We start from the raw sequence: 23,239 nt of genomic DNA on the forward strand, positions 1-23,239 counted from the left end.
TGCTAAAATCTATTCGTTTGATCATGTTGTTTGGAAATAAGGGCTTCCACAAAAGTAAAATCTAAAATAAAGACATCACCTTTGACCAGGTGCAGTGGCTCACGCCTGTAATCCCAGCACTTTGGGAGGCCAAGGCTGGCAGATCACAAGGTCAGGAGATCGAGACCATCCTGGCTAACACGGTGAAACCCCGTCTCTACTAAAAATACAAAAAATTAGCCAAATGTGGTGGCAGGCGCCTGTAGTCCCAACTACTCTGGAGGCTGAGGCAGGAGAATCGCTTGAACCTGGGAGGCGGAGCTTGCAGTGAGCCGAGATTGCACCACTGCACTCCAGCCTGGGTAACAGAGCAAGACTCCATCTCAAAGGAAAAAAAAAGACATGACCTTTCATATCTGTTTCTTGCAGTACCCAGCACATCACCATGCACTCAATGAATGTGTGTTGTGTTGCTATTGTCATTTGCTATTATTATTACCTACAAAACAAACAGATCTTCACAATCATCCATCTCATGTTTTTCTTTAGCTGTATAATTCCCTTCAAAGATATAAACACATGTATAAGAAAAAAGCAGCCACTAGTCCTGCTCCCATGATAGCCCATTAATTTACTAACCCACTAATCCATGAATGGATTAATCCATTCAATCACCTCATACAGATCCCACCTGTCAGTACTGCCATATTTGGGATTAAATTTCAACATGAGTTTTGGAGGGCACAAATATTCAAACCATAGCAGTGTTCTTTGAGCTTCATCAATCTGTGGTTTGGTGTCTGTGATTAATCTCGAAAAATTCTCAGTCATTATTACTTCAAATATTCTCTCTCTCTCTCTCTCTCTCTCTCTCTCTCTCTCTCTAACTCTCTGTCTCTCTCTCTCCCCCACCCCTTCTTCTCCCTACCCCACCTGAGATGGAGTCTCACTCTCATCAGCCAGGCTGGAGTGCAGTAGCACAATCACAGCTCACTGCAGCCTCAACTTCCTGGCTCAGGTGGTTCTCCCACCTCAGCCTTCCAAGTAGCTGGGGCTACAGGTGTTTGCCACTCTGCCCCGTTAATTTTTTTTCTTTTTTTTTTTTTTTTTTAGTAGTAGTAGATATGGGCTTTTGCCATGCCACCCAGGCTGGTCTCTGACTCCTGGGCTAAAACAATTTGCCCACTTTAACTTCCCAAAGTGCTAGGATTATAGGCATGAGCCACTGGGTTCTGTCTCTTTCTCTCCTTCTCTTGGTATTCCCTTACACATATGCCACACATTTTGTAATTCTCCCAGAGTTCCTGATAATTTTGTTCCATTTGTTTTATTCTTTTCCCCTTGCATCTTAATTTTGAAAGGTTCTCTTGACATACGTTCAAACTCACTGAGTTTTTCCTTGGCCATGCCCAGTCCACTGATGAGCCTATAAAAGGCATTCTTTATTTTTGTTACAGTTCCTTTTTATTTATATTTTTTATTTCTAGCATTTCCTTTTGATTCTTTCTTAGAGTTTCTACCTCTCTGCTTATATTATGCACCTATTCTTGTATGTTGTCCACTTTTTCCATTAGTGCTCTTTGCTTAGTAATCATAATTATTTTAAAATACCAGTCTGATAATTCATAATCTCTGCCACAACTGAATCTGGTTCTGATGCTTGCTTTTTGTCTGTAGACAAACTGGCTACTAACAAGCTGGTTCTAAAGTATACATGGAAAGGCAAGACCCAAAATAGCCAACACAATGCTGAAAAAGAAAATACTTGGAGGACAGATACTACCTAACTTCAAAACATACTATAAAACTATAGCAATACAGTACGGTATTGAAAAACACTGATTAAAAGGTAAATGAAACAGGACAGAGAGTCCAGAAATAGACCCACACAAATATAGCCAACAGATCTTTGACACAGCAGCAAAGGATATACAACCAAGAAAGGATTTTCCTTTCAAAAAATAGTGCTGGAGCAAATGGAAATCTACATTTGAAGAAGAAGGAGGAGGAAGAAGGAGGAAGAGGAGGAAGAGGAGGAAGAAGGAGCAGGAGGAGGAAGAAGGAGGAGGAAGGAGGAGGAGGAAGGAGGAGGAGGAAGGAGGAGGAGGAAGGAGGAGGAGGAAGGAGGAGGAGGAAGGAGGAGGAGGAAGGAGGAGGAGGGAGGAGGAGGGCGGGGGAAGGGCAGTAGGGGGACGAGGAAGAAGAATCTAGACACAGGCCTTGTACCTTTTACAAAAATTAACTAAAAATGGATCATAGATCTAAATGAAAGACACAAAACTTTAAAACTTCTAGAAGAAAACAAGAGAGAAGCAGGGTGACCTAAAGTGAGTTTTTTAATACAACAACAAAAGCACAATCAATGAAAAATAAATTGATAAGTTGGACTTCATTGAAATTAAAAACTTCTAATCCACTCAAGAGAGTAAAAAGACAACTAACTTACTGACTGGGAGAAAATCTTTGCAAAATGCATAACTAATAAAGGTCTTGTGTTCAAAATATGCAAACAACGGTTAAAACAAAAATAGTGGCTCAATTTTACTTCTTTTTTTCTCCCTCAGAGATCCTTGTTCTGATCTGTGCTCAGTTTTTTTTGTTTTTTTTTTTTTTTTTTTGAGACGGAGTCTTGCTCATGGCCCAGGCTGGAGTGCAGTGGCCGGATCTCGGCTCACTGCAAGCTCCGCCTCCCGGGTTCACACCATTCTCCTGTCTCAGCCTCCCGAGTAGCTGGGACTACAGGCGCCCGCCACCACGCCCAGCTAATTTTTTGTATTTTTAGCAGAGATGGGGTTTCACCGTGTTAGCCAGGATGGTCTCGATCTCCTGACCTCGTGATACACCTGCCTCGGCCTCCCAAAGTGCTGGGATTACAGGCGTGAGCCACTGTGCCCAGCCTGCTCAGTTTTAAAATGGGCAAAATCACTGAACAGATGCCTTACCAGAGATATACAGATGTCAAATAAGAAAATTAAAAGATGTTCAACATCATATGCAGGGAATTGCAATTACAACAACAGTAAGATGGCACTATACATCTCTAGAATGGCTAAAATCCAAAACAGACACCACCAAATGCAGATGAGGATGTGGAGCGATAGGAACTTCCACTGTTGGTAGGAATGCAAAATGGTGGAGTTGCTTTGAAAGATGGTTTGGCAGCTTCTTGCAAAACTAAACAAATTTTTACAACATATCCAGCAATCGCACATCTTAATATTTACCCAACTGATACACACAATCAGCTACACAGATGTTTATAGCACCTAATTGTCAAAACTTGGGAACAACTAAGATGTCCTTCAGTAGATGAATGAATAGACTGTGGTACATACAGACAATGGAATATTAGTCAACACTAACAATAAAAGAGTTATCAGGTCATGAAAGATGTCAAGGAAACTTAAATGTGTATTACTAAGTAAAAGAAGCCTATCTGAAAAGGTTATGTATTATATGATTCCAACTATATGGCATATTAGACAAAACTAGGAAGAGAGAAAGCAAAAAGATCCATGGTTGCCACAGGTTGAGGAAAAGGAAGAGGGGGTAAGCAGGATTCTGAGGACAGTGAAAGTATTCTGTATGATACTGTAATGGTGGAGACATGCATTTGTCAAAATTCATAGAACTCTGCAACAAAAGAGGGAGCCCTAAAATTGATTGTGTACTTTAGTTAATAATAATCCATTTGTATTGGTTCACTAATTATAACAAATGTACCACAGTAATGCAAGGTTTTGTTTGTTTGTTTTCTGCTTTTGTTTTTGTTTTTTTTTTGACAAAGTCTCACTCTGTTGCCCAGGCTAGAGTACAGTGGCACAATCTTGGCTTGCTGCAACCTTCACCTCCCGGGTTCAAGCCATTCTCCTGTCTCAGCCTTCCAAGTAGCTGGAATTGTAGGTGTGCACCACCACGCCTGGCTAATTGTTTATATTTTCAGTAGAGATTGGGTTTCACCATGTTGGCCAGGCTGGTCTCGAACTCCTGACCTCAAGTGATCCGCCTGCCTCGGCCCCCCAAAGTGCTGGGATTACAGGCACGAGCCACCACACCCGGCTCAAGATTTTAATAATAGGGGAAACTGCTTGTGAGAGAAGGGGGATTATTTGGGAACTCCCTGTAATTTCTGTGCAATTTTTCTATAAACCTAGAATTGCTCTAAAGCATTGTCTATTAAAAGATTTTTAAATCTCTAAACAAACATTCCTGCTCTAATGTTGAAAGTCTCAGAACAAAAGCAGAGTATAGTTTATCAAACGAAGTGGTATCTACATGTAATTTTCCAAGAGTGCTTTTCACTAAATAGCCCTATGCTGTTTTCTCAGACTCCAAGTAAATAAGCTGAGTTTAGTCTATAGCTTGTGATTCATCCTGGGCTATTTTCTACAAAAAGAAAAATCTTCCCCATCGGTTACTTCATTGCATTAGTTCTTTATGTCTCCTTGTTTCCCACAGCCTTCTGCATCAGATATTTTAAAGCTCTTTCCTACCTGACATGTATCATTTTATTACGATTATGATTATTTTAGATAATCCCCCACTGCTTTCTTTCAATGGAGAAATGATCTCTTAGGCCCTGGATTTCCTTGCACTTCTCTAACTCTTATGGATTCCCTGAGTTTCATGCCTCCTTATCTTTCTAGCTATCTTGCTATCTTATTTTCCAGAAATTACTATATTTTAAATCCTCTCCTGAAGGTTTTCTCTATTTCGAGATCGCTCTAAAAAGTCTGTTTATCAAGCAGGTTTCACAGATTCAACTTGGGATAACATACGACCAACAAATAAAGAATATAGGAAAAAACTGTAGTGAAATTAAGCAGCTCTTGGCTTAGGTGTATATTATTTAGAGTTCTTCAGAGAAACAGAACCAGTAGGATTTATAGAGATAGAGAAAAGGATATTTATTATGGGAATTGGTTTATGTAACTATGGAGGTTGAGAAGTCTCACAATATGCCATCTGCAAGCTGAAGAATCAGGAAAGCCCGTGATATAATTCAGTCGAAGTCAGAAGACCCAAGAACCAGGGCCAGGAGTGGGAAGCTGGCACTGGTGTAAGTCCCAGAGTCTGAAGGCTCAAGAACCAGGAGATCTGCTGCCCAAGGGCAGGAGAAGATGGATGTCTCAGCTAAAAAAGAGAAGGAGTGAATTCACTCTTCCTCACCCTTTATTCTATTTGAGCCCTCAATGGATTGAATCATGCCCTCCCATATTGGTGAGGAAAGATCTTTACTCAGTCTATCACTTCAAATATAATCTCTTCTGGAAGCAACCTCACAGACATACTCAGAAATAATGTTTTACTGGCTATTTGGGCATCCCTTGCCCAGTCAAGTTGACACATACCCGTCACAGATCATACAGTGAGTAAACTTTGAAGCTGAAATTGAACTATGTCTTCTGCATCACAATCCAATCCTCTTTCACTAAACAACATCGTCATCTTAAATAAGGTGACGAATAAGCATGCAGCTTCCCTCCCGCCACTCAGCAGAGGAGAGAAAGATAAACCTCAGGAAATGCTTAAATAACACGTTTACATAATCACCACTAGTATTCAAGAACTGAGCTACATATCTTAAATACAAATTAAACTGGTAGATGCTTTTTAAAAGATAACCAAGAATGGGCCGGGCACGGTGGCTCACACCTGTAATCCCAGCACTTTGGGAGGCCAAGGAGGGCGGATCACGAGGTCAGGTGATCGAGACTATCCTGGCTAACACGGTGAAACCCCATCTCTATTAAAAACACAAAAAATTAGCCGGGCGTGGTGGTGGGCATAGTCCCAGCTACCCTGGAGGCTGAGGCAGGAGAATAGCTTGAACCCGGGAGGTGGAGCTTGCAGTGAGCCAAGATCGCGCCACTGCACTCCAGCCTGGGTGACAGAGCGAGACTCCATCTCAAAAAAAACAAATAAATAAAAATGAAAAATAAAGATAACCAAGAATGTGGGTGTAGGGGTAAGTTAATTTGGGAGTTGGTTATTTATCTCTATTACTACTATTATTTATCTACTATTACAACTGGGAAGTGGGAGAGCGTCACAATTCAGAAACAATGCAATAGTAGTCCTGAAAAAAGTGATCCTTCTAAAAAATACTGGCACTTGAAAAATGTGAGGGATAAATACACCCATGTTGTAATTCGTGATTATATTAGGTTGGTGCAAAAATAATTGAGGTTTTTGCCATTAAAAGTAATGGGTTTTGCCATTAAAAGTAATGGCTAAACCACAATCACATTTGCACCAATTTAATAGCAAGCTCAGGAATAATACTTGGGCCAAGCAAAGACAACCAGAGTGTTCTTAGACCATTAGATAACCTTCTTATTATAAAGATCACCACAGAGCTTCACCAGGACACTGAAGTGAAGCACATAGAGAGAACCCGCACTTTGCTCAATTTTAATTTTAATTTAAAGTTAAGATTTGATACGGATGCAGCCACACACTTCCAACATATAAATAGCCTTTATAAATAGCAGATGCCATTGCAAACTGCTTCATGGAGCTGGCAGCCACAAAACAAAATTTTCTGTCTGTCAACTGAATTTACAAGGAGACTGTGGTTTTGGCCACATTAATACCAGTTTATGCCAAACCAATGCATCTCTGATATCAGATATCCTCCTCTGTGGGATAATCACTGCAAAGCGGCACCTTGGTAGAACCTTTAGATTTTTTTAAAGCTCTACCATATTGAGTATTGTTTCAATAAAAAGATCTAAATAATTATTGAATGGATGATTCTTGAATCATTATTTCTGTTGTTGCAGGCAAAGATGATTCCTTTACGTATTCATTATCTAATCAAATCTGATTTATTTGTATGGCTCAGTGACTTTCATAACCCCTTTTTGCTTACAAGGCATGGTTCAGACATCTGACAAACAAACAGCTTGCAACAGCTGGCCTTTCTCCATCTTTCTGGCCAAATTAAAAGGCCTGTTCTCAAAACAGTACTCCCCTTTTATGTCCCCATGCTTAACACTTCGTCTTCCCTTTAAGAGGCAAATCATTTCATTTTTGCTCACCTCATGACCTCCTACCCATCATTCAAGATTTGAATCAAATATCACCCCATCTCTCTATTTCCTCAGGAATCCCTCATCACTCTTTTCTTCATGTTGCCACATGACAAAGTACAAATGAGCTGTGTTATTAACCTTATTAAATGCCTATCTTTCCCAGTAGAACATAAACTGTGGGTGTCAGCAACAATATCTTATTCATGTGTGTTTCCTCAGCATCTGGCCCAAATAGGTTACATAGATTTTTATTTTATTTTATTTTATTTTATTATTTGTAATAGAAATGTTGCCTAGGCTGGTCTCGAACTCCTGGACTCAAGCCTTTCTCCTGCCTCACCCTTCCAAAGTGCTGGGATTACGGGCGTGATCCACTGCGCCCGGATATACAGATATTTTTTAAATTTAAAAAAAGGTCAAATTTTATTGCATTTTAGTGAGCTGGGTTGTTCCCCCCCCACCAAAAAAGATGTGTTTCTAATTTCTACCATTCTTTAGGAAAACAGATTTTTGTGACATCAGAACCACTGAGGTAACATGAAAAATATGTTCAGCAAACTTTTTTACATAACTTTTATTTCACTTCTGAAAATACAAAAATTCACTATAGAAATCTGAGAAAATATATAAAAGTACAAAAAGGAAAAAAATAATAATTAAGAATCCCCTGGCCCTGGAGATAACCATTACTAACATTTTAGTATATTTCCTTTAAGTATCTTTTAATTAGGTTATCTAATTAGAATAATAATCTACAAGCATTTTAGAAGTCTGAGTAGTTTTAAATATCATCTTATATCACAAGAGGTTTCCATATCATTAACAAAATTATCAAGACAATTTATTGGATTCACAGAAATGCAATATTTTATTTAACATTTTCTCTATGTTATACATGACATCTGTGTTTTTCCACATTTTTTACTATTTTACCTAACACTAAAAGAAACACTTCTACAGATAAATCTTAGTGAGCACTTCTGATTATTGCCTTAGAATGAAAGTGTTTCCTTGGAATTTGAATTACTGGTTATGAACTTTTTATTTTTATTTTTTTTGAGACAGAGCCTTGGAGTCTCTCTCTGTCACCCAGGCTGGAGTGCAGTGGCACAATCTCAGCTCACTGCAACCTCTGCCTCCTGGGTTCAAACAATTATCCTGCCTCAGCTTCTTGAGTAGCTGGGATTACAGGCATGCGCCACCATGCCTGGCTAATTTTTGTATTTTTAGTAGAGTCAAGGTTTCACCATGTTGGCCAGGATGGGCTGGAACTCCTGACCTCGTGATCTGCCTGCCTCAGCCTCCCAAAGTGCTGGGATTACAGGCATGAGCCACCATACCCGGTTATGAACATTTTTAAGGCTCTTAGTCCAAATTATTAATTTAATTCCCAAAAACTTCACCCCAGCCTGTGCTCCCAGTAACAGTCAACAGTATAGAAATCCGGTTATCTCACCGTCTCTTCGCCACATAGAATACTACCATGGTTGTCTTCAATCTGTGCTATTTCAATAGGTGAAAATGGTAAATTTTTATTGTTTTAATTTTCTTTTCACTAATAACTAATGAGGAAGAATAATTTTCATTTATATTAACCATTTTTACCTCCTGTTAGATATATTTTCCATTTATTTCCTTTACTCTAATTTCAGCTGGGTCTTGATATTTTTCTGGATGTGTATATGTTCTTCATAAATGAAGGATATTAATCTTTTATCATAAATGTTTTTCTCAATATACTATTTACTTTTCCTTTTTGTTTATGGTATTTTGACATTATAAATGGGGCAAGAGCCATAATTTGTCACTTATTTGGAAAGAGGTCACAAATTCCTTAAGAATTGGTAAAGCCCCTCATTAGAAAAATATATGCATGTACACACCTGTGAACAATTTTTAAAGCTCTTGAAATCCATCTATAGACTCTATCAATTATGTTACTAATTCATCACTATTTCAACTGGGTCCTAATCACCTCGCAACCCCACAGGGTGATACAAACTCATTGCTACTTATTTTTTTGTTTGTTTTTTTTTTTTTTTTTTTTGAGACAGAGTCTCGCCCTGTCACCCAGTCTAGAGTGCAATGGCGTGACCTCAGCTCACTGCAACCTCCGCCTCCCGGATTCAAGCGATTCTCCTGCCTCGGCTTCCCGAGTAGCTGGGATTACAGGCACCCGCCACCATGCCCAGCTAATTTTTTGTATCTTTAGTAGAGACGGGGTTTCACCATGTTGGCCAGGCTGGTCTCTAACTCCTGACCTTGTGATCCGCCCGCCTCGGCCTCCCAATGTGCTGTGATTACAGGCGTGAGCCACTGTGCCCGGCCTGCAACTTCTTACTAATTGTGATGTATGAAAAGAACATGGAGTGGCTGTGTGCCGTATTGTGTGGGGAAGAAGCAGTATGCAATGGTAGACGGAAACTGCTTTCGAGGTGGGAAAACCTGAGCTCTTAGCCTAATTCTGTCACTAACTAAATAAGCTGGAAAAACTACTTAATCTTTGTCTCCATATCTTCGTCTATAACATGTGCACACATATGTGTTTAACTCATGTTCATGTGTGCATGCATGCGGTGAAATGAGAATTCACATTCTCTAAGGCCTTTTCTTTTGTAAAATGTAAATACATTATATACCAAAGTGATGTTCTGTTATACAACACTTTTATTTTTGAAGTCATTTAAAACCATCCTGGAAAATAGACACATAAACTTCAAACAGCACAGCTGTGACTATTCAGCACTCCTTAGTTACAACTAGTCATACTACCGTTTAATGGTGTCATTAAAAATACATTGTCACCATAGAAACTGCAACTTTATAGGATACCAAATCTTTCTTTGAAATGTTTATGCTTAAGCAACTTACATTGTCTTATGTAATAATGGTGGGTTCTCCTTGTTTGTTAGCAGACATAGCTTTCCCTTCCCCAGTTTATCTGTAACCAAGAAAAACTATCAAGGATCTGCTTTAAATTGCTTGATACTTTATTATGCAAAAAAAAAAAAAAAAAAGAGAGAGAGAATCAGCTTAAAAGCCAAAAATTTTCTGATACTTGGAAACATACATTACCAGTTGTCAACAGTACCACTGTCTTATAGACTGGGACACAAAAATGTTCCCACTCTAGACAAAATGCTGGTATCATTCTCTCCTCCCACCACTTTTTCACTTTGTCCCTTTTCTGACATTTTTCTTCCTAGTTGCCCCTTTGCCCTTTGGCTCTGTTTACTTCCCTGCTCATGGCTTTGCCACTTACACATCCTGTATCCTATTGATTCCTAGGTGGTCACTAGGAACCAAAACATTAGTTGGTATAAGCTTTATAAGTAAACTCACAAGTTTATTTGCATTTTAAGCAGGGAATCTTGAAGGCTACAGATTTTTCAAGATGTAAGAAGTAAAGCTTTAATAGTCATGGGACAGATAATATGGTCAGTATTGTGGAAAGCAGTGTGGTGATTCCTCAAAGAGCTAAAAGCAGAACTACCATTCGTCCCAGCAATCCCATTAATGGGTATATACCCAAAGGAATATAAATCATTCTACCACAAAGACATATGCACACAAATGTTCACTGCAGCACTATTCACAATAGCAAAGACATGGAATCAACCTAAATGCCCATCGATGACAGATTGGATAAAGAAAATGTGGTACATATATACCATGGAATACCATGCAACCATAGAAAAACTGAGATCATGTTTTTTGCAGGAACATGGATGGAGCTAAAGGCTATTATCCTCAGAAAAGTAACGCAGGAACAGAAAACCAAATATCACATGATCTCACTTATAGGTGGGAGCTAAATGCTGAGAACTTACGAACACAAAGAAGGAAACAGCAGACACTGGGGTTTACTTGAAGATGGAAGGTGGGAGGAGGGAGAGGAGCAGAAAAGATAACTATTGGGTACTCGGTTTAATTCCTGAGTGATGAAATAATCTGTACAACAAACCTCCATGACATGAGTTTACCTATGAAACAAACCTTCACATATACCCCGAAACTAAAATAAAAGTTTCTTAGAAATAGGCAGTATTTTAGAATTGAGTAGCCCAGGCTCAAGCCCCCTCAACTGACTCTAGACAAACTACCTTCTACTCCACCTACTTATGTGCTCCCTCTCTTTGCCATTAAAAATTGTGCTGTGTACCTACTAGATGCTCTCCTAAGCACAGGGGCTACACCAGCCAGTGGAATAGACAAGGGCATATCACATATTTCTGTCTAGTTCAAAGAGAGACAGAAAACCAAAAGACAAACAAAAAAGGCAAGTGTTTATAGTGATCAGCGAGCCCTGCAGAGATCTGAAAGAGCTTTCCAAGTAGAGAGACCCACTGGTACCAAGTCCTGAGATAGGGAAGAATTCTCTATGTTTTGGGGAGAGTAGATCAGTGTGTCCGGAACATGGTGAATGAAGTGGAAATTGGTTCAGGGCAGGTCATTTCCTGCAAGAGTTTGAAGGCAAAAATGAGGAGTCTGGACTTTATGCTCAACCTAATAGGAAGTCAACGGAAGGCTTCAAGAAAGGAAGTAAAACAACTTGACTTACTTTATAAAAGGTCACCTCTAGCTGCTAGGTGGTGAATAAACTGAAGCAAGAACCAAAGAACGCAGGGAGACAAGTTTGAAGAAATTGCAATAGTCAGGTATAGTGGTGGCTGCAATTGCCAGCACGAGCAATGGCATGAGTATTAGAAGCTTCTTTTCAATTAAAATGAAAACCCTTTGACTAGGATGCTAAAAAGTCTTATTTGCTTTCACATCTTTCCCAAAATGCCATCATGGCTGCATTATCTAGTCTAGTTACTGACGAACAAGTGAAATAATACAATCATACCCCTTCTATTCCAAGGCTTCTGTATCCAGCTCTGATTTAGTCAAATATTCATGTGAAGCAAAAATTACAAAGTCTCTCAGAACTTTTAATAAATCATAGTGAAAGCAGTAAGCATGACTTATGCAACAAAACAGAACAGAGTTAGAGGTAGGGCAGAAACCCAGCACTCCTTCCTCCCACTGTGTTGTTCTGTCCTTTAGCCCATCTTTCCAGTGATTCCAGATACATCTCATTAAATCTCTAAATGCTTATTCCAAAAGTACTTATTTGTGCAGCAGCCATCCAAAAAGAACGCAGCAAACAAGTGAGAGAAATAATTAGTGGCTAATTAACCTTAAGCTTTATGAGAGACCTTAGCAGTCGTTTGCCAGTATTTTTTTTTTTTTTTTTTTTGGCAAAACTGAATCATTCCTCATTAGTGTCTATGTCATAGGCTACTTTTAAATGGACTCCTAGAATGACAAATCATTAGAGCTGCAAAGAAATCTTAGAGTTTATTCTAGTACAACTCCCTGATTGTACAAATCAATAAATGTAAGTAGTTTTCCTACGATCACAATGTGTACTAGCATCAGATGCTAAACAAGTAACACCACTGGCAGCTTTTCTCACAAGGTTGTATGCAATCCATTTATGTTGTCCCTTTTCCTAAATCCTTACCCTCCTCATGTCTTCTTCACTTGTCCCCTTAATGGGCTTATATTCCTTCCAGGAGCCATCATTGTAACCACTCCTTTCCACACATGATCAGTTATCTTGACCCTCCCGAACTCCCTCACACTCTAAGCCCCAATCGTAACTGAATTCAACTTTGTACCTACTTCACATCTGTACCCAAACATCTGAATATGGCTAGAGAAAAGCACACAGTCGATAGGGCTCAGTTACCTCACTAACCTCTTCCACACAGCTGACCTGGCAGGACTGCTCCATTTGTAGTATGGTGGAGAAACATTCCAGGTGGGAATGAGCAAAAACTGCAAGACCTCTGAAGACCTTGCTGAGAAGTCATACATCACTTCCACTACATTTTACTGGTCAAAGCAATTTACAAAGCCAGCAGCCCAGATTTGAAGGGAGGAGAAAGGCACACCAGCTTTTCATGGGAGAGGCTGAAAAGAATTGATGGCCATTTTTGATCCAGCACAGTCAGGGTAATTGAGAAAATATCAATGTCTCATTTGCTGCAAGCACAAAAAAAAAAAAGCCTCCTTAAGCCCTATCCCTACACCGTCAAGTGTTCTTATTTAGATTTCAGAGAGAGAATTGCACCCCAGGATGGGGCTATAATAGTCATCTTCCTCCAGAATTCCCCTTCTCAGTAACATTAGAAATAATTTAAGAAAATTGTCATTTCTTCCTTTCCAATCTTCTGCCCTCTCAGACACACCTCTATTTCAACAGCAAGAACAGTTGGGGGAAGTGGGAAAGGTGGGAGTGAGGGAGAAATTCCTAAATATGGCATGTGCATTTATTTTGAGCAAAATCACAAGTCACTTCAAACATTTCATTCAAGTAAATCATAAAACATGTGGAAGTGGTAGAATTTGAAGATCTTCAATGAAAAGAAAGAAGATTTAGATTATATTGGTCAGCGTGGGATGTAATGGCAGAATCAATGAGAGGTGTGTCTAGGTTTTGCATGGAAAATGGGGTGGAAAAAGAAAGAGAGAAAGATTGGCTATTCCAAATAAAATGTACTGTTAAAGTGCCTTGAAAATGACATTAAGCTGCTTAGCTAGTGAGGACAACGATCAAAAAAATCACAGGTGTTATAATATGGAAAAATTTGTATTCTCTTAGCGGTCAATACAAAAATTCCTTTGTAGGAAGAACATCTTAATAAAGCCACATTTGCAATAGCAACACATTGGTTGGGCTTTGGTTTCTTAAGTAAGAGGGAAAATATGTTTTTTAAAAGAAAGAAAAGTTTTGCTTCAATCAGTGGAAGAGAAGAAATGCAGATTGCCCAATTCTAATGGCGGAGGGGTACGGAGTGCATTTGGAGGAAGACACTGGGCTCATAGGGAAGGAGAAACTTGGGCGAGTAACAAAAGCCTGGAGGGAGATATTTTAAGTGAAATGCTGAAGGTAATCTCCCCCTCCAAAAAAACGGTCTACCAAAATTCATGAAATGTTGCATGTGGCTGAATTTTCTTCCTTTATAGACTCTTTAGTTTGCATGTGAAAAAAAAGAAAAACAAAAAACCCTGATTCTAACTAGTTTAGAAAAAAGAGTGGGGGTGTGGAAAGAAGGGAGATGTTCACTTAAGCCCATCTCTGAAAAGCTAGAAATGGGCGTGGAACCAGGAGCAGGAACCCACTCACTCTCCATTTCTCATCTCTGCTAGTCTCTGGATGCTGACCTCAATACCTCACTGTGGCAGGGAACACAGTCCCCCACAGCCCCAGGTCTTACAGCTCCACCACCGACTGTGGCCAGAGGGGATCCTGTGGCGGGCCCAGCATGGGTCAAGTGTCCACCCCTAGACCAATCGCTGTGGCCAAAATGATGACAGCTTCCATTGCCTGACAGTGGAGGTGGTGGTCTGCTTTAAAAGGGCAGAGTTTTGACACACAGAACAGTAAGTGTCTGCTACGGTCTGTGTCCCCTCCAAAATTCATATTGAAACTTGATTTCTAATGCAATAGTATTATGAGGTAGAGACTTTAAGAGGTGATTAGGCATGAAGACTCCACCCTCGTGAATGGGATTCGTGCCTTATAAAAGGGCTTGAGGGAGCCTGCTTGTCTCCTTTTTCCTCTTCTGCTCTGTGAGGACACAGCAACAAGGCACCATCGATGAGGAACTGACCCTCACCAGACACTGAACTTGCTGGATCCTTGGTCTTGGACTACCCAGCCTCCAGAACCGTAAGCAATGGATTCCTGTTGTTTACAAATTACCCACTCTCAGGTATTTTGTTATAGCATCAGAAACCAACTAAGACAATGTTCATTCCAGATTTTATGTGGAAAATACTGAAGAATCTAGGTCTGCCAGCCAGCTGGTGTGGGAATGAGAACTAGTCAACCAACATGCAGTATTACAAGGCCAAAGATTTAATTGCTTTTAACTAAAGAAACCATTTGAACCATATAATAATCATTTTATCTTTGGTCATCAAATAGACTGTTATGTCATTTCCACTTTCTATTTTTTCAAGAAGAGATCCTCAGTAGCTGGCAACAGGCACTAAATGGTAAATTAAAAAACACTTAATTTTCACATAAATGTTTGGGTTTCATCAGGCTTCAATTATATGAATGCATACATGTATATATGTATATAAACACTCAAAGGACATATTAAGGAAAGTTTTAATTACAGATATGTGAAACACAAAAGGGCAGGAATCTTGTCGCTTTTATGCCATTGACACAAATGTGGACTGAAATATGTTTTGCCTGTTAGCAAATGTCTCTCTTTGATGGTATGAAATCAAATCCTTTAGGATTTACCTAGTCTGTTATTTACTAACCACAAGTTTTTCTTGCTTATTTTGATCTTAAAATAGAAAGCAGTTATAGTTTGAGGCAGCTAAATATTGAAAAGGTGTAAAACCAATCAGTATCCATCTTTAAATGATGAGAGTTACATGTAATAACTGCTACATTACTAAAGGCAATCCTCTAACTTCTATCAATACGTGCTTCACATCCTAGAGTATTCACTTCCTCCACCAGCAAGCAACTTCACCATAACCATTCCTTTCTAGGGAGGGAAGAAGGCATCACCTGTGACTTCCGGGCAGTTTGTGATCAGGAAGATCTCACTGCTCAGAAAGGAGGCATCACAGTCACTGCCGGGGTTTTCTTTTTTTTTTTTTTTTTGAGACGGAGTCTTGCTCTGTCGCCCAGGCTGGAGTGCAGTGGCCGGATCTCAGCTCACTGCAAGCTCCGCCTCCCGGGTTCACGCCATTCTCCCGCCTCAGCCTCCCGAGTAGCTGGGACTACAGGCACCCGCCACCTCGCCCGGCTAGTTTTTTGTACTTCTTTTTAGTAGAGACGGGGTTTCACCGTGTTAGCCAGGATGGTCTCGATCTCCTGACCTCGTGATCCGCCTGTCTCGGCCTCCCAAAGTGCTGGGATTACAGGCGTGAGCCACCGCGCCCGGCCGGGGTTTTCATTGCTGGTAAATTACCAGGAAAAACAGACTATGCAGCTGCTATTTTTATTTTTTTTAGCCCTTCCTTCCTATTTAAAAAAGGTCCTTTTCCATACCTTGTTTGACGTTTGTCCAGGAGGATAACAAAGGAGACCAAATAGAAAATAAAAACTTACTGCAGAGAAAATGAGAGAGACGGTTTCAGTAGATTTCAGGCCGGGATAATCACACCCAGGATCATATCTTCTTATCTGTGCCAAGGGTGTGATTGCTTCCAACAAACCTGCCACTCTCTTCCCACCAGGTGTTCAAGGGGTGGCTCTCCAGAGATTTTAGACAGAACTGTGTGCTGCCTGAAGCAGAGCCCTGTCAGCAGTTAAAGGGGCTTTGCGTCCCATTCCAGTGTATTGTCCTTGTTACAGAAATGCTCTTACGTTGCTGATCCAAGCAAAAATACCACGGCATACCCAGCTAGAAAGACCTAATGCAGAATCCACCCTGAAGGAGGCTGTGTACCTGCGCTGCCAACCTTAGGTGAATCGACCCAATTCAGGTTTCTCTCCTGAATAATATCAGGAGGCTTGGGCATACTCATCTGACTGTTGGTTGGTTGGTTAATTGGTTGGCTGGCTTCAATCCTTAAGAATACAACTAAAAACAATGTTGAGAGTGACCGAACACACCTAATGAAGTGTGTAACAAAGAACCTAGGAATAGAGAGAAGGTCATTCATGCAACAGACACAGACCCCATGGCACAAATATAACTACAGAGGCATCCTGGTGTTGCCACCAACTTGTCCCTTTGAAGGCACCGACGAGACCCTTAGCAACAGAGCAGCTGAGGGAAACATGCCTATTCTGGTTCCGTACAGATCCTTTTTTCTTTTATTGTCCAATGTATATTATTTACTAATCCTCTTTTATAACTACACATAACTATATTGTAGCCATACTAGTCACTTCCTTTCTCAAAACAGATGAATTTTCTCTTGTCTAAAATTGCCCACAGTTCAGATTTATAAACTTTTCCACCGTCATAGCCTTTTTTCAACTGCCTGTAACAACATGGCTGTTTATTTCTTCCTCAGCTCTCATTGCAGTTTATCTTAAGGACCACCACACCTTCCACCCCCAGCAAGGAGGAAACAATGTCTTGGCTAAATGCTACCTCAAAGACCTTTCTCATTATTCCAAATAAAAATCGTTCAGGATTTCCTCCTCTATCAGCTCCCCCTCTCACCCTTCACGTTTGTGGTTGAACAATTTCAGGTCCACTAATGTATGCCAGCATTAAAAAATAGAGATATATATCCTACAAAAATCCATGAATTAGGAAAATCTTAGTTATTTTACAAAAGTGTTCATGTGAGATTCACTTAAAGAACGTGTTCTAGCCTCTAGTGAATTTTGAAATTGTTTACATGCCACATTTTAGGATCACACTTACTAAGCAATATTGGCTGCTATTCTTTCTAACACACAGTTTCATTCATTTATAAGCATACTTGCCATATAGAATCATTTCCAAATATGCATTGTCTATAGAGTTCTAGTACATTAAAAGCTAGAACAAAGCAGTGGTGCTCACTACTACAACCGACTCCTCCCACAACCCCTGACAGGGCAGTGAAGTGACTTGTGGGGAAAGAAAAAGAAAAGACTATCTCTAAGACAGACTCAAAAGCTCTAGATGGAGACTCCAAATCTAACAACGTAGCAGACCAGACAACCTGCAAGTCTCTGACGAATGTTAACTTCAATATAATCACACCCACTTAAATGGATTCCTAGAGAGTAAGAAGGTAAGGAAAATAATCTTCCAAGGCTAAGAAAAGAAATAAAAGCAGCTCAAGGGCACTCAAGTTTAAGCTACCATGAAGGAGAGTTGTGAGTATCTGTTTCAATAAATTAAGGTCATAAGGTTGTTTTTGTTTTTGCTTTTGTGAGACGGAGTTTCGTTCTTGTTGTCCGGGCTGAAGTACAATGGTGCGATCTTGGCTTATTGCAACCTCTGCCTTTCAACCGATTCTCCTGCCTCAGCCTCCCAAGTAGCTGGGGTTACCAGCACACGCCACCACAGCCAGCTAATTTTTTTGTATTTTTAGTAGAAACTGGGTTTCACCAACAGGTGCTGGAGAGGATGTGGAGAAATAGGAACACTTTTACACTGTTGGTGGGACTGTAAACTAGTTCAACCGTTGTGGAAAACAGTGTGGCGATTCCTCAAGGATCTAGAACTAGAAATACCATTTGACCCAGCCATCCCATTACTGGGTGTATACCCAAAGGATTATAAATCATGCTGCTATAAAGACACATGCACACGTATGTTTATTGCAGCACTATTCACAATAGCAAAGACTTGGAATCAACCCAAATGTCCATCAGTGACAGACTGGATTAAGAAAATGTGGCACATATACACCATGGGATACTATGCAGCCATAAAAAAGGATGAGTTCATGTCCTTTATAGGGACATAGATGAAGCTGGAAACCATCATTCTCAGTAAACTATCACAAGGACAAAAAAATCAAACACTGCATGTTCACACAGAGCCAGGCCTTGCTAGTTCCTGCCTGGCCATCAGAGCAGGCTCCACACACCTAAGGCACTACTACTATGCTAACAAGTGTGCCCTACCCACCCATGTGGGAGTAGGTGACTTCAGCTGGGCCAAGCACACTACCTGGTCTCCGTGACTGGTCTGAGGGCCTGTGGCCTAAGCAAAAATATTCTCACCTGGAATTTTTTTTTTTTTTCCGATACAGAGTCACCCTGTGGAGACTCTGTCACCCTGGCTGGAGTGCAGTGGTGCAATCTAGGCTCACTGCAACCTCCACCTCCTGGGTTCAAGCAATTCTCCTGCCTCTACCTCCTGAGTAGCTGGGACTACAGGTGGGCGACACCGTGTCTGGCTAATTTTTTTGTATTTTTAGTAGAGACAGGGTGTCACCATGTTGGCCAAGCTGGTCTCGAACTCCTGACTTCAGGTGAGCTTCCCGCCTTGGCCTCCCAAAGTGTTGGGATTACAGGCATGAATCACCGCGCCCGGCTTTTTTTTTTTTTTTTTTTTTTTTTTGGCACAGTTTCACTCTGTTGCCCAGGCTGGAGGGCAGTGGCACAGTCTCAGCCCACTGCAACATCTGCCTTCAGGGTTCAAGCGATCTCCTGCCTCAGCCTCTCGAGTATCTGGGACTACAGGTGCCTGCCACCACGCCCAGCTAATAGAGACGGGGTTTCACCTGGAATTTTCTAGCTGAATCCAGGATACCCTTTCCTCTTGTGAGCTATGATGCTAGAGGATCCAAGCCCAGTGTTGCCTAAGGCTAAGTGCCCTGATAGTGGAAAAAGCCCACATGAAGGAGGAGAAAGTGAAGCAAACAGGTAGAGAGGATCAAAACTCATGGATGGAAAGAGCACTTTGAAAACTTTGATTATCTTGTTCCAGTTGTCCTCGAGAAAGCTCTCCCCTACTCATCTCACTGTTGGTTCCATAAACCAATTCACTCCCCATTTTTGTTCAGGTTTGTTCAAGTTAACTTTCTGAAACTCAGAACAAAAGAGTCTAGACTAATGTTTTCTACTTTTTATGCAAAAAAGCCACAATCTTAAGTTTTTGTGTGTAAGATCATGGACTGATTTAATGCTGTTTTATTGAACTTTGCATTTGAAATGAAAATCTCACTATTTCCTTTTATCATTCTTAGTTGATGGTATATTGTTCTTTGCCTATCTTCTTCTCATCATGAATATATAGTATCACAATTTACTACTGTAATAGACAGAACAAGTGATTTTGGAAATAAAAATGCTCTATCTCTGTGATCTGAGTGGGGCTGAGGAGTGGGGACAGATCTCCATTTTGCCCTGTTCCTCCTGAAGCGGGAGGTGGGGACTGCGTCCTGAAGTCGGCAGCCCAGTGTTTTTATTTTTTATTTTTTAATTTTTTGAGACAGAGTTTCACTCTTGTTGCCCAGGCTGAAGTGCAATGGCTCAATCGTGGCTCACTGCAACCTCCACCTCCCAGGTTCAAGAGATTCTCCTGCCTCAGCCTCCCAAGTAGCTGGGTTACAGGCATGTGCCACCATGCCCGTGGCAGCCCATTGTTTAGGATTGCCCCATAAGGGTGTTCAGATGCACGAATGACTTGCAGTGCCTACGTTTGGATGTAGGGCTGGAGAAAGCTGAACTGATCTGTATGTCAAGGAGACAGGAATTGGGGGCAAAGAGGCAAGAGAACAAAGGAGAAGATGGGAGGAGAAAGGAAGTCACAGGCACACTCTGGGAGATGAGCCACATTGTCCTATAACTGAAGCCACTTTTTCCTGCCAGTGCATTTAACCTCAGGCAACACTGGGCTTGGATCCTTATAACATCTCAGCTCACAAGAGGAAAGATTATCTTCTATCCTGGATTCAGTTAGACAATCCCAGATGATGATAATGGGATCCTGGCTTAGGCCACATGTCCACTCCCTCAGACCAGTCACTGAGGCCAGGTAGTGTGGTTGGCCCATCTTAAGTCACCTGCTCCGCGGGGCTGAGAAGAGCATACTTGCTAGCGTAGTAATGGTGCCACAGGTAGTGTGGAGCCTGCTCTGACAACCATAAAGCTTTTCGAAAACAGGAAAGCCAAATAAATATTCAATTAGATAAGTTACTTCCTGTCTGAAGATGTAATATAACTAGAGCAACCATTTAATTTATGACCCAAACCTGCGCCCTTTAAGAGTAAAAGGCGACACTATTAATAATAATATCACGTATAAACCAGGGCTGTCCCAGGCAAGCCAGGCCTACGGTCCAATCAAGCATTACCTTCTTATTACTTTCTTTTTTTTTTTTTTTTTTTTTGAGACGGAGTCTCGCTCTGTCGCCCAGGCTGGAGTGCAGTGGCGCGATCTCGGCTCACTGCAAGCTCCGCCTCCCGGGTTCGTTCACGCCATTCTCCTGCCTCAGGCTCCTGAGTAGCTGGGACTACAGGCGCCCGCCACCGCGCCCGTCTAATTTTTTGTATTTTTAGTAGAGACGGGGTTTCACCGTGGTCTCGATCTCCTGACCCTGTGATCCGCCCGCCTCAGCCTCCCAAAGTGCTGGGATTACAGGCGTGAGCCACCGCGCCCAGCTACCTTCTTATTACTTTCATATCCAGTGAAGTGGGCCACACACAGATGCCTTGTAAAGTTTTTCAGAGGGAAATTTTTTAAAAAAGAAATGAAAAGAAAAAAGTCTGCTTCAGGTTTTCAATGGTGTGTGCTGGGCAGGAACAACTTTCACATGATTGCGACACTCCAGCCACTGTGTGGCTCCAGCAGGGAGGGGACGGGGTGCAGGTCACAGTGCCTAGGAGAGAGGCTGGGTGGGAACATGCAGCTCTCACCACGCTGGGTTTGGAATCAGCCGATCACCCGAATCTCAGCCAACAAATCGGCTCCACCACGTTCTACTCTTGCTGCACTTAATTGCTCTCCATTCATTAGATAGGAGGTATATGTAGTCTCACCCAGATAACATTGTTTTTTGTTTTTGTTTTTGTTTTTGAGACAGAGTTTCACTCTTGTTGCCCAGGCTGGAGTGCAGTGGCGCGACCTAGGTTCAGTGCAACCTCCACCTCTTGGGTTCAAGCGATTCTCCTGCCTCAGCCTCCTGAGTAGCTGGGATTGTAGGCTCACACCACGACGCCCGGCCAATTTTGGTATTTTTTTTTTAGTAGACACGGGTTTCACCATGTTGGCCAGGCTGGTCTCTAACTCCTGACCTGAAGTGATCTGCCTGCCTCAGCCTCCCAAAATGCCAGGATTACAGGCGTGAGCCACCATGCCTGGCCCCTTTAATTTTAAGATGTACCCTGCCTGTACTCCAGCACTTTGGGATGCCAAGGTGGGAGGATTGCTAGAGCGCAGGAGTTTGAGACCAGCCTGGGCAATGCAGTGAGACACTATCTCTAAAAAATAAAAATAAATTAAAATGTGCCCAGATGCCTTCTTCCCTGTGGCATCTCTGGCTAACTTCTATGGCTTCTCTCTTCACTTATCCAAGAAGGAAGAAGAAAATTTGGTGATGTTGCCAAACCCAGGTCTACCCAGGTGCCCACACAGCGTCCAGTGTGTTAGAATGTGGCGAGAGCATCACTTACGGCTGATGGGGAACATACCTCTAAACTTTAGTCTGTACAGAAGATACAAGGCAGAAAAAAAAAGGGCTCATCCTCACTCTCAAGCATGTGTGACAGAAAGAATCACGAGTTTCCATTCACAGACCCTAGTTTGAATCCTAGCTTCATCATTTACCACCAGCCTTGTAAATTAACCATCACATTAATTACCTTACCTGAATCTGTTTCTTAATCTTTTTTCATTTTTGATTTTTTAGCCACAGAGTCTCGCTCTGTCACCCAGGCTGGAGTGCAGTGGTACCATCATAGCTCACTGCAGCCTTGAACTCCTGGGCTTAAAATGATCCTCTCACCTCAGCCTCCAGAGTAGCTGGGTCTATAGGTGTACACCACCATGCCCAGCAAATTTTTTTAAATTTGTGTACAAGTGAAGTTTCACTATGTTGCCCAGGCTGGTCTCAACCTCCTGGCCTCAAGATATTCTTCCTCCACTCTGTAGCCCAGGCTGGAGTGTAGTGGCATGATCTCCACTCACCACAACCTCCACTTCCTGGGCTCAAGCAATTCTCATGCCTCAGCTTCCACAGTAGCTGGGACTACAGATGCCCACTACATCCAGCTGATTTTTGTATTTTTAGTAGAGACGGGTTTCATCATGTTGGCCAGGCTGGTCTTGAACTCCTGTCCTCAAGTGATCCACCTACCTCGCCCTCCCAAAATGCTGGGATTATAGGTGTGAGCCACTGTACCCAGCCTTATTTCTTCATCTTTTTTTTTTTTCTTGAGACGGAGTCTCGCTCTGTCACCCAGCTGGAGTGTAGCAGCACAGTCTCCACTCACTGCAACCTCCATCTCTCGGGTTCAAGTGATTCTCCTGCCTCAGCCTCTTGAGTAGCTAGGATTACAGGCGTGCACCACCACACGTGGCTAATTTTTCTATTTTTTGTAGAGACGGGGTTTCATCATGTTGCTCAGCCTGGTCTCAAACTGCTGGCCTCAAGTAATCCACCCACCTCAGCCTCCCAAAGTGCTGGGATTACAGGCGTGAGCCACTATGCCCAGACCCATTTCTTCATCTTTAAAATGGGGGTAACAGCACCTAACTCATAGGGATGTTATGAACGTTATATCAGTATATCAAACACCC

Source organism: Macaca mulatta, chromosome 18 (assembly GCF_049350105.2).
Source record: "Macaca mulatta isolate MMU2019108-1 chromosome 18, T2T-MMU8v2.0, whole genome shotgun sequence".
NCBI classification, from domain to species: Eukaryota; Metazoa; Chordata; class Mammalia; order Primates; family Cercopithecidae; genus Macaca; species Macaca mulatta.